A 12,668-nucleotide genomic window follows, 5' to 3' on the forward strand; every position below is an offset into this window, starting at 1 on the left:
CTAATTGTAAATGTCTAATTTCATATTTCTGGGTCCATTATTATAGAAAATGCAAAATAAAGTTACCACTAAAGTCACCTTTTGTGAATTCAAATTCATGTGTGCCTAATTTTAAATTTTTAGGTTTATTATTATAAAATATTCAAAAAGTACCATTGAAGTAAACAAATAGTACCATTGATTATCACTTTTGAATTCGCATTCACTAAACCATAACCCGTCAAGTTTGAATTTTAAATTTGTACAGCCTTTCCTATATTATCAACTAATTTTTTTTCTATAACAATTAATATTTAAAAATTATCACAAAACCCAAAAAAAAACGAAACCGCGGTTTTGAACATATACGATTAATTTCATATTTTTATGTCCATTATTACAGAAAATTCAAAAAGTACCGCTACAATATATAAAAAGTACCAAAAATCGTTGTGGATTCCCACTCACTCCGGTCCATATAAGCTTTACTTCATGTTTCTAGGTTCATTGGTGAAGAAATTACAATAAGTACCATTCGAATAGAGAAAAAGTACCAAAAAGTCTCCCCCTAGAAATCTCACTGACTTAGGACCGTGTATGCTTAATTTCATGTTTCTAAGTCCATTGTCATATAAAATTCAAAAAGTACCAGTAGATGAATAAAAAAGTACCTATAGTTCAGTTTTCACATTTTGGTAGCTAAATATTGTACCCTATGCCTAACACAAACTTCACTCAGATACAAATCAGCTTACTTTAATGTCGATAAGTGAAATAATTTAAAATATTAAAAAAGTACCATTAGGAGAAAAGTACCAATTTCCCTTTTCTTCCTCGAACACCCCTCAAGTTCAAACTTTAAAAATATTCCATTTTGCCAAAATTGTTTATGCTACAGACATGTCTCAAAATATTAAAATCTGTGTTGTTAATGTGCCCAAGAAAAAATATGTTTTAAAAAAAGTACCAAACTGTTTACCAGGATTTGGCTTGATTTGGAGTTCCAAATAACACCCTGTTAGTTAATTTTTGTATGAATCCAGGAACCAATGTTAAAAAATTTATCAAAATTGGCTTAATAATTTCAAATAAAATGTATTTTCCCGATTTTATCCCATTTTTGGTACCTTTTTTATCCCCATTGCTTTGGTAAAATTTTATTCAAATAAATTTCTGTATCGTGGTGGGAGATCATAATAAAATATTCGTATGTCTATGTCAGATTATAGAAAAACATATTTTATGAAAAAGTACCAAAAATAAACACAATTTTTATCCCTTAAGGGTTTGAATTTCCAAAAAGTACCAAACATATATTTCTTATTTTTTGATAAGTAAAGGATACGATTTAAATTTTGTTTCTATGTTTATTGGTTTAAAAGATACATAGGGTACCAAAAAAGTACCAAAATATAGTTTTTTCCCGTTTTCTCCCCTAAAAGTTTCGAATTTCTAAAAAGTACGAAACACCTGTCAGCTTTTTTTTAAATGGAGTAACATCCAATTTTAAGTTTTTTTGTATCTTTATTAGTTTTGAAGATATAAGGTACCGAATTCACCCGTTTTTACCCTTTTTTACCCCCTAAACGTTCGAATTTCCAAAAATCCCTTCTTATCGGATCGTTTTGGGGAGGGAGGAACTCGTTTGGACTGTGCGATGATGAATCAGTCAGTAACGTTACTTTTTTATATATATAGATAACACAGTGCAACAGTGAAAAAAAAACACACGATCATGACTATATAGGTTCGACTCTACTACCAAAGGGTAGTAAAACCCTATACTCAGTTTGTCCATTTTGGTGACCGATTTTTTTTTATGGGCCCCCAAAGTTTCTGAAAATCAGTGGGGCCTCTAAAAAAGGTATCATCAGTTTTTGGTTAACAGCTAATTCAGACTTTGTGATTCGGCTTAACTTTATATGGCAATAATATAGCTAAGAGTCCGCCAAATAAATTTTGTTAACATTTTTTTCCAAAAAATAGCTTTTTCGTGCACTTTTGTTGAAAAAATATAGGAAGAACATTTTTTTTTTTACTTTTTTTAGAATAAATTCCAGGGTCTCCTAATTTTTCACTAACAATATTTAGCAAAGCTGTAGCTACGGTAAAGTTGAACAACTCATGAGATCATATCAATGCATTCTGAACGTATCTAGTCACTCTAAATAGCACATAAAGACTACTTTGTAGCTTAACAATTTTCGTTTTTACTATTTTTTGACTCTAAAACAAAGATTTTTTGTTAAAATAGTATGATCAAGTCCACACTTCTATGTTGTGCTGTATTATCTACTCGGCTGAAGTGTTCGGAATGGGGATCAGTGAGTGGACCCTTAATGTCACACATTTAAAAAAAAATCGCCATAAAACCATTTGTGATCCGAATGAGCTGAAATTAAAAAATATAGATAGTCCTTGAGAAGGTCTACAAAAAAAAAATTTTCTTCCTATATTTTTTCAACAAAAGTGCACGAAAAAGCTATTTTTTGGAAAAAAATTTTAACAAAATTTATTTGGCGGACTCTTAGCTATATTATTGCCATATAAAGTTAAGCCGTATCACAAAGTCTGAATTAGCTGTTAACCAAAAACTGATGACACCTTTTTTAGAGGCCCCACTGATGTTCAGAAACTTTGGGGGCCCATAAAAAAAATCGGTCAGCAAAATGGACAAACTGAGTATAGGGTTTTACTACCCTTTGGTAGTAGAGTCGAACCTATACTGTCATGATCTTATGTTTTTCCAAAAGTCTTCATTTGTTGCATAGTGTAATTAACTCTCGAAATAGTGGATAATAATTGTCTAATTATTCACATATAATGACTATACATATGTGTAAATAATTTGGTACTTTCAATCTTAGTAAAGTACACTTTTAGTGAGATTTCAGTACCACTTCAGAATCTGAATTTTCTATGCCAGTTTTGTAACAAACTCCCAAAACTTTGAGTTGAGAAAATAATAAAACTTTAGTTTATGCTTGAACTAACTACACAGAGAAAACACATTCGTTAAAATTTAAGCAATTGCAATAAAATATTAATGGTTTTTATAAAATGTTAGCTATTGCAACCGTTTTACAGCTAATCTTTTTTCTCTGTGTAGTTATAATGGAATAAAAGATTTAAAATCGGAATATGAATTAACTTAGATATTTGTTACCATTTATTGTGGATTATTTAAATTTATTTTCTTGTGAATATTATAACGAACTATTTTAACAAGTCCCTTGAACTTGCTATAGCAGAGTTTTACTGTATTATAAAATGTCGTATGACATTTATTATACTGTATCTATAAACAAACAACATAAATAAAGAAGCATTAGTACACAGAGAAAAAAGTTTTGGTTGTGAACCGAAAAAAATCTGTGAATATATTCGAATCATTCGATTGTCTACAAATTTGGTCATCACAACGAATCAGTTTTCTCTGCGCATGAATGTATTTTCATTCAGACATTTTTGGATTAGAATTTCCTTGAAAATATTTTCAGATTAAATTGGAAAAAATAATTTTGCAATAAATTACACAGGGCAACAAAATCGAAAAAAATTTTAGAAGCTTTTTAAACCATTACACACTTTTGATGTATTGTGGTTTCAGTAGTACAAAAATGGTAAAAATTTTGAATTCTATGGAGATTTTTTTTAAATTTGTTTTTCTAAAATTGTGAATTATTTTAGATGTTTCTCCACATAATTTATGATAACTAGAAAAGGATTAGTCCGATATTATTGAAGTAAACTTTAGAAAGTTCAAATTTACATACCCTTCAATTCGGTTATATATTGCGTTTTAATCGGCTCAGTAGTTTCGGAGTTATAATAACAAATTGAAGCAAAAAATATATTTTTTATGTAAAATTATCCAATTTTTTTGTTTTAAAAAAATCACGAAAAATCGAAAACGGCAGAAATTGTTTAGATTTGTTGCTTTATTGCAAAGCCACATGTAATACGAATTCAAATAAAAATCGATGAATTATTTTCGAATTTATTCACAATTAACTGAATTCGCTTATTTTCAGAAAATTGTATGTGGTGAAACATCTAAAAAAATTCTCAATTTAAAAAAAAAAAATTAAAAAAAATCTATCCATAGAATTCAAAAATTTTACCATCTTTGTACTTAAGTATTCATGATGTATCAAATCTATATAATGATTAGTGAAGCCTTTTTTGCTCTTATTAAGAAGTTAAAAGTCCATATATAAAGACTATTATTCACAATTCAATGTCAGATGAAATCTACAATATTTAATATTAAATAAAGTAAAGTTCAGAAATATTAACATTAAATATTGAAATAAATATTTGCATTGTCAGTCTAGTAATATATTACTACGAGTTCAAAAAACATATTGAGAAATATTATCAATTCGTATTGGAAAAATTGTGTTTAAATTTTTTTTTTAAACAAACACAAACTGCGAAGCGTTTTGCTTGTCTGCAGATACACCCAGAGTCTCTGACGGGAATCGAACCCGCAACCCTTAGATTAATAGTCCAGCACACTATCGACTGGTCTATCGGGGAACCCTAATTGGGGCACTTTCATCTCCGTATGAATTTATCAAGACATAATTTTGCTGTTATTTTCTTTAGACTCTTTAGAATTCTTTTTATATAATATATGTATGTATGTTTTATGAGAAACTATGATGTTAACAATCAGTATTTATTCAACCACAATATCGCTAAATAACTTTATTAAAAAAATGTCATTTAATTAATGACTTTTACTGGCTATGCATGATTTACAAATTATTTTTAATTGGTCAAGTGAAAAATGTAGCAGTAATTATTTTTCATTTATCGATTACACTGGATGAACTACATTACAATGATACGAGTAAATACAAACAACAACAGCGGTGATTATTTTTAAAATATTATTCCCCCGTGATTCGAATGTTCTTTCTGTGTAATAATCAGGGCTGCGATTTACATGCAAATGCACGTTTGTAGTCAGTAACCCAAAATCAAGATTTAACAATTATTTTTCCGAATCAGATGATTTGTAAAAAAATGGCATCGATTTGAGTTGCATATTTTGTATGATCTTTAATTTGGAAAAATCTTTCGTAACATTCAGACAAAATATTTGATGTTTTTGATTTCCAATTCAATGGTTCTTATACACGTGTATAATATTTTCATACATTTAAATTGATAATAATGCTAATAAAGATATCAGCAATGAGGCATAACATTTTGCACAGGTGTTTGGTAGAATATTAGCGGAGTTCACTATTAAGTGCGAATGGTCTTCCATCATTGCAAATGCAAAATTGTATAGGTTTTTGTGTGTATTTTGTTATTGGATTACGGTAAAATTTTGCGTTTGAAAGACCATTCGCACTTAATAGTGAACTGTACTAATGACTTTCCAGTTGTAATCATGTAAAGAGTTTGAGGCTATTATCGCATAGGGTAGACTTGGATACGGAATCGGCTACAAGCCCATCTCCACATTACTGTCAGCCAACTGGTCCGTTGTTTTGATATTCGACTGGATTGGTGAACCACCAATATCCAGGTATATTCATTACAGAATACTCGGATATCACAAACTAAATGATATCAAACAAGTCTTTAGAAATAATAGATGCAATGAGAAGGTTATGAACACTAGCATGACCCCAAAAACCACTTCATTGGATGCCAGCATTGTGGAGGTAAGAGACGAATGTTGCCCAATTCCATTATGGCTTGTACGTTTAACGATTTTTGATCCACATAACCGTCTGTAAACTAAGTGCAACTTCAGAGATTGGTCAAGTTGTAGTGGAAGGGAAAATATCAATCTAAATATTCTATTACAGTTTTCAAATGAAATTTGAAATTTGATTGGTTAACGCAATATTCTGTCGGTTGGGAACATCTTAAATCATAATCGAATTTTTCAATTCAGTTACGCCGTATTCGGTTAATTTAATTAACTTTAGAATTGCTAGAACCTTAAAAGCGGATAATTTTAATTGCAAATAAGAGCAGTTTAGTAGTTTAAAATTGTAACAACTCTATATTTATTAAAATTTACAAAACAACAGTTTAAATAGTCACTATGTGTTTTTACACAAATACACGTTTATATTCACACTATTAGGCAGTTAATATATCTTCACGATGCTTTAAATTAGACTCACTGATTGATATTCTTACAGCCAGCTTATATACACTGCATTACCATCCAGATGTTTCTAGCACCATCTATCGTTGCTTCTTGAAAGTTCTATTTCTAAGCTTTTATTCAATGTTGTATGTTCCACAGCTATATTAATAATATCCACAGATATGTTAACTGCTGTTAATCGGCCGATAAACAACATTGTCCACAATTAGAAGTCTCCAGAAATAGAAATTTTAAGAAACATGATGCAAATTCAAACCAACTGTTAGAAACCGCAATATTTGAATTCAAATACAATTTCGTAACTTCCATACTTCCATACTTTGGCAGTTGATATCGGCCATATTGTTGAAGCTACATTTTTCGAATTGGCTGTAATTTTTTAAGTTTGTTTTGTCAAATCACCATGAATGGATATAGCGTTCAACAATCTTCAGCGATGAGGCCCATTTATGGATATTGCTTACCGAAAAAGTCACTGTTTGGTGTGTTTTTTGGGCTGTCGGCGTCATCGGTTCATATTTCTTTGAGAACGACGCACAGTGCTTTGTCCCCATATAACGATGGGACAAAAATAGAAGGAGTTGTCGTAGAGCTTTGAAATTTAGTAAATATAAAAGAAAATTTAAATTTTTGGAAAAAAATCAGACCAAGGACACGCCTACCTCCCATATATGCCAAAAATATAATTTCTAGTTTTGCCTACATAATAGATCTAAAAATCATGAAAATTTGCAATTCTGTTAATTTTAATTGTGATTGCAGCAAGGACTCTTGGTCCTGCCATATATCCTTAATTGTGAAAATTCTATAACTTTAGCAAAAATTATCTGATTGTAATGGAACTTGGTCTATTTATTTGTATTTAATGGAACTTGGTCTGTTTATTTGTATTTACTGAATAACTTTTTGGGTTGAATTTTGTCCGTCCGCCAGTCTGTCCGTATCTATCTATATATCCGTCTGTCCATGTAAATTTTTAATCAAGGTATATGTCGCAATTTTAAACATGTTCCCATGATATTTGGTACACATCACTTTTTCGACCCAAGGAAAAACTTTGCTAATTTTGGTCATAATCGATTGATGATTTCACCTAGCCCCCGCACAAATGTCCTCTCAAGCACAGTGGGGGAAATGAAAAAAAAAGTGACAGTAAATCTATAACTTCTAAACCAACAGTCAAAAGTTAATAAAATTCCACGGCTATAGAGGAGATGTAGCTGAGTTTAAGTTTTGAATTTGGAATTTAAAGACTAAGGAAGGGCGGAGCTTCAAGGCCCCAAAATGGGGTATTTCGAGTATATGAAAAATTAAAAATTATACCAAATGTTTGTTCTAGGTGTAGAATCTACAAGAAGACAGCTATTAAAAACATAGCTTGAACTATATTTGATCTCTTATAGATAACGAGATATTCCCATTTGAAAATTAAAATTTCAAGTTTTTTTCCTACCTTAGTCTGGATTTTTCCTAGTAGTTAATCCAAATCTTTCCCTATTTTGTTCAAATATACATTTTTGAATTACCAACAAATCTATTAGTAATAGGAAAAAAGAATTATTTAAAATTTTTAATATTTTCCTACACGTTGGTATATAATTGGGGTATTCACACGGTCTACTATTTGGTCATATTGTCATAAAGTCCTAATATATTATGATAGTTTAATCAAAATTTTGTTGTGTTTCAAACAAAAAAGTTCTAAACTAATAAGACTATTTAAACTATGTTTATTGTTTTGTCATAAAATAATACTTTTTTTGTTTAAAACACAACAACAACTATTATAATATATTAGGACATTATGACAATATGACTAATAGCAGACCGTGTGAATACCCCAAATATTTATAATGATACTTTCCAAAAGTCTCATTAATGGATTCAAAATACATAACTCAAAGTAATTAACTTAATCTTGTAGTGTTTTCTTATGGTAATGCAATAGTCGGCAATGCAGTGCACAAAAATATTTTACAAAATGCCAAGATTCTGTAAATTTTTTGATTGTTGTTGATTTTGAATATATAATTAATCCATAAGAAAAATATTGAGAGAGATATGTCACAAAAACAGGTGGATATAACATATTACCTCATCTTGCTTAAAATTATAGAATACTACCGCACTCTGTTTAAGATGTGGTGCCCAATTTGACTTCCATATAATACATTTTCAATATTTCTTTAATTGAATTTAAGATATTAATATTATTTCATATCGCTTGTAACATTACTTTAACATTATTACTCTATAATATATACAATTTAGGTAAAAATTGTGAATTTAGACCTATTTTAAAATGATTTTATTAAGTTGTGGCATAAAGTTGGCACTAATCTTTTCACGGCCCTTTTAAAAACACTATATACTAAGAAAATACAAAATAAAAAATGTAATGTTTTTAAATTCCAACAAACTTTTGTAATTTTTGAATTTTTTAAAAAAAAAAATATTTTTTTGAACGATAATAAATTATTTTAGTCGAAATGTTTTATAAAAATTTTACTATTGTCAAATTTTGAATATACCAAAGAACTAAGAAAACAAAAATCTAAACTCCTTTTAAAAAAAAAATAATTTTTGAGAATTATTTTCTTGAAGCAATTCAAATCATTTTTTTATTCATTAATTTTTTCTTAAATTTAACTGACTTTAGCGACCACTGGTGAAGTCTAAGAGAGTCAAATAAAATCCAATTCCTAAAAATTTATTTGAGTTGTGTTTTTAGCTTTCCATCAATATATATTTTATCATATTTTGAGACTAACATTTTTTTTTGATTTTTATCTATGAAACAAGCACCGTGCGACGTTGGCCAGCCCATCACTGTCAACCAACAACATGTGGTTTCAAGAGGACAGCAAAATTCACGTTGGGTTTTAAAATTGTTTACATATTTGTATTCAGAGTGCCAAAATTATATTATTGTTTTTTTTACTAGTTTCCGTCCACAAATCTCTATTATTGCATATTTTTCAGCGAATTTTCATTATTATGTCGCAAGAAAATCTCAGCCCTGTTAATAATAAATTATTCATAAATTGTTATCAAATATCAGAATCGAATAAGTAGTAGGTAGAGTTGTTTATTCATTCATCATCAAAGGGTTGGAAAACCGCATGGTTGACTGGATGTCTGGTACGTGCTAGTAGAATTGTTAACAATGACGAGTGTTTGTAATTAAATTTCACTCATATTCGCTGGAAATTACACTAGAAAAACGTTTACGCTATTTTCATTAAATGTTTGCGCCTGGCAACTGCTTAAGTACTACATACATATTGCAAAAATTAAAAGTATTTGAAACCAACACCACATTGTGTAACATCCCTAGAGGGAAGGGAACAAAAAAAAACAATTTCTTTCCAAAAAAAATACTAAAATATATGCACGTGACTGAATTCTTGCAGAATATAGAATATAGGTTCAAATTCCTACTCTTTAAACGAAAGCGAGCCCAAAAAACTTGTTCCTTTTCGTTAATGACAGCGCTTGTTTTAAAATATGTAAGTCTTTAATATCAATTGATATTCAAATTATGAAAACAAATTAGCTAAAAATTAATTATAATTTCAATTATACCATCTAAATACGATTATCTAAGAAAAAAATATTCGATTGCATAATTTGTGTGTAAATACCCCCCAAAAAAATAACATTCTATAGGATAGATTCTCTTGCCAATTGGAGGAGGACATTACATCATGAAATGCTGGCATAACAACACGTTTTGCTCTCAAAATATAAAACTAAGGAAAATGTTAAGGCACATTTATGTGCTTGCATTCTCATTGCTAAATATGTTGTCATCCATTTAACGTTGATAAACGAGCAGGATGAAGAAAAGCAAAGGCTGTGCGAAAGAATTAATTCATTAATTTTATTTTGACATTTAGAAAAAAATTAAAGAAAAAAAAACATTTTTGCTCGGCTTCCATGTTTGTACATGAGACATACATATATACAATTGATGGGCAGGTCTTTGAAGTATAGGACACAGTGCATGCAAACATATTTCCTGGAAATTGATTAATCATGGAGGAAAATGCTTGTGTGGAATTAAGCAAAGATTTATCTTTGGAAAAAAAGAAACTTAATTTAAGTTGAGATTTTTATTATTTGATTGTATTGTCTGAATATTTCTACATATGTACATTAGAGTGGCCTCGAAAATGTTAAATAAAAATTTATTTCATTCTAAAATACCTTTTCTGAAAATGTTTGTGCTGGGCTTAGTAGTTGGTGACCTGGATCGTGTAATTCGAATTTTGTGAATTTCTTACCTAAAACCTGACATCATTAAAAACAATTGATTTTAAATTAATTTCATTTATTAAAGATATTGTTACGAATTTGCACTAGCAATTTGAATTTAGCGGTCGGTAGCAACTGTCAGAAACATACATCGTGTATGTAAACATTTCCATCAGTAGAAGTAGAAGCTTCATCATCAATGTTGATAGCATGCGGTTGTTAGCATTATTTGAAAGTATGGCAACACTGAATGTTTAAACATTAACTTTGAAAGCTCAAGAATTCGAATATTGTAGTTGTCCGTTAAGATTATTGTAGAAGGTTCACGAAAGATGGCGTGTGTATAAATAGTGGCAAAGGTTGCAGTCGTCAGTTAGTTCTTGATAGACTCTGTGTAAATAAACATGAACTGAGTGCCTTAAAGTATGCTGTATTTTCCAGTGAATTCGTGTACATCATAAACGTGTATGTGTGCATTAGAACACATAGTGACAACTTAAATTGGTGTTGTTGTACATTTTAAATAAATAAAGAGTTGTTACAATTTTTAGGGCCATTATTACAACATGCCTTTATAGTTAAAGTTAACTTTAAGGGTATCTTTTTCTATTGCTTAAAGTTACCTTTAACTATAAAGGCAAGTTGTAATAATGGCCTTTAAACTATTAAACGGTTTATTTAAAGGAAATAAACCAACATTTTAAAAAGGTTAAAACGTAGCAATATTAAATTGTATACATAATAAAAATATTCAAAAAAGAATTCATGTGTTATTTGTCAACCGTCTAGAACATAGGGGGAAATGTTTTGGTGTTGAAATTAAGTAAAATCGGTGCAACCGATAAGGCCTAATGTTCGAACCTTAAAAGCTTGAATCTTGCATGTTGAATCAACTGATATTTTAAAAATTAACCTGATAAACACGTGCTCAAAGGACACTTCATGGTATTGGCATTTCAATGAAAGAAGGAATAATTTCCTTAGCCTAGCCCGCGTATGCAAAAGAAAGGTTCAGGTCCAATGAAAGCTTGACGGTCACCCCAATTAATCCTTTTGTATCTAGCTTGGTACTCACAACCTCGCACTTCAAGGATGTAACGCAATGAATGACAACACCTAAACTTACCCAGAAATCATTTAGAACCATTTCTTCATATAAGCTCTAAATGCTTTCTGGCTATCCGACAACTCAAAAATCCTGATGCCCCTCAATCTCCTACTGGAACACTCAACAGCGTAAATGAAAATGGTTAAATCTCCGCAAGAAATATTGAAGGTTCAGCACACATTGCAATAATCCTTTGAAAGTTAGGCCCATAAGACCTGTTTGTAACCATTGGTGAACCACAACTGATCGATTTTCAGATATAAGGACTCTAAATACTCCATATTCCAAGAATAACAATATATTACAATTACGTACAAACATTCATAACCAAACGTTTCTAAAAAAGTATTCGTGAAAAAACCAAGTAAATCCAGACAACATTTCTTTAATATGTTGTTACGAGTTTGCAATTGCGATTTAATTTTAATTGCCTGCAACCTTTATCATATTTATAAACATATCCATCAGCTTCTTCTTATCAACAATGTTGATAGAATGCAGTTATTAGCATTGTTTGTAAGAGTGGCAACACTAAATATTAACATTGAAAGCTCTAGAATTCGAATATACTAGTTTTGTCCATAAAGAACAATCGAGGCTACTCGAATGAAGATGGCACTGTCTATAAATATTGGCTTTGGTTGCAGTTGTGAGTGAGTTTATCATAGGCAATGATTATAAAGAGTAATTTAAGTGTGTGCATTATAAACGTGTATGTGTGTATTAAAAACACATTCCAGTTGGCCACGTATTCAAGACTTCCTCAATGATAGGAGCACGACAATGTATATTCGTCGACGAGTTATGAGGGACAGCCAGAACAAATCGTCAAAGACTTTTTCGAACAAATGTCACGAAAATTGTGGACGACTAAAAGAGAGACAATGTTGCTCAGTTTGTCGTCGTGTCAACAATTGTCTTTGTCTTACATAAATCGTCAAAGACAATATTTTTCCAACTGGGATAGTGAATATTTAAACTGTTGTTGTGTATATGGGCATTTCCTAGGGTCACGAACGTATGTTCGTACGCTTTTGATGTCCAAAGAATATAGAAAAAAATCTTTTCCTACCATTTTATTTTTTTGCGCGATTCGATAGCATTTTGTTAGCTCTATGTTAAATGCAAAAGATGGATTCCATCGACTTTAAGTTTTCATAATGATAGTTATAAACATGTGTA

This window comes from Calliphora vicina, chromosome 3 (assembly GCF_958450345.1).
Source record: "Calliphora vicina chromosome 3, idCalVici1.1, whole genome shotgun sequence".
NCBI lineage: Eukaryota > Metazoa > Arthropoda > Insecta > Diptera > Calliphoridae > Calliphora > Calliphora vicina.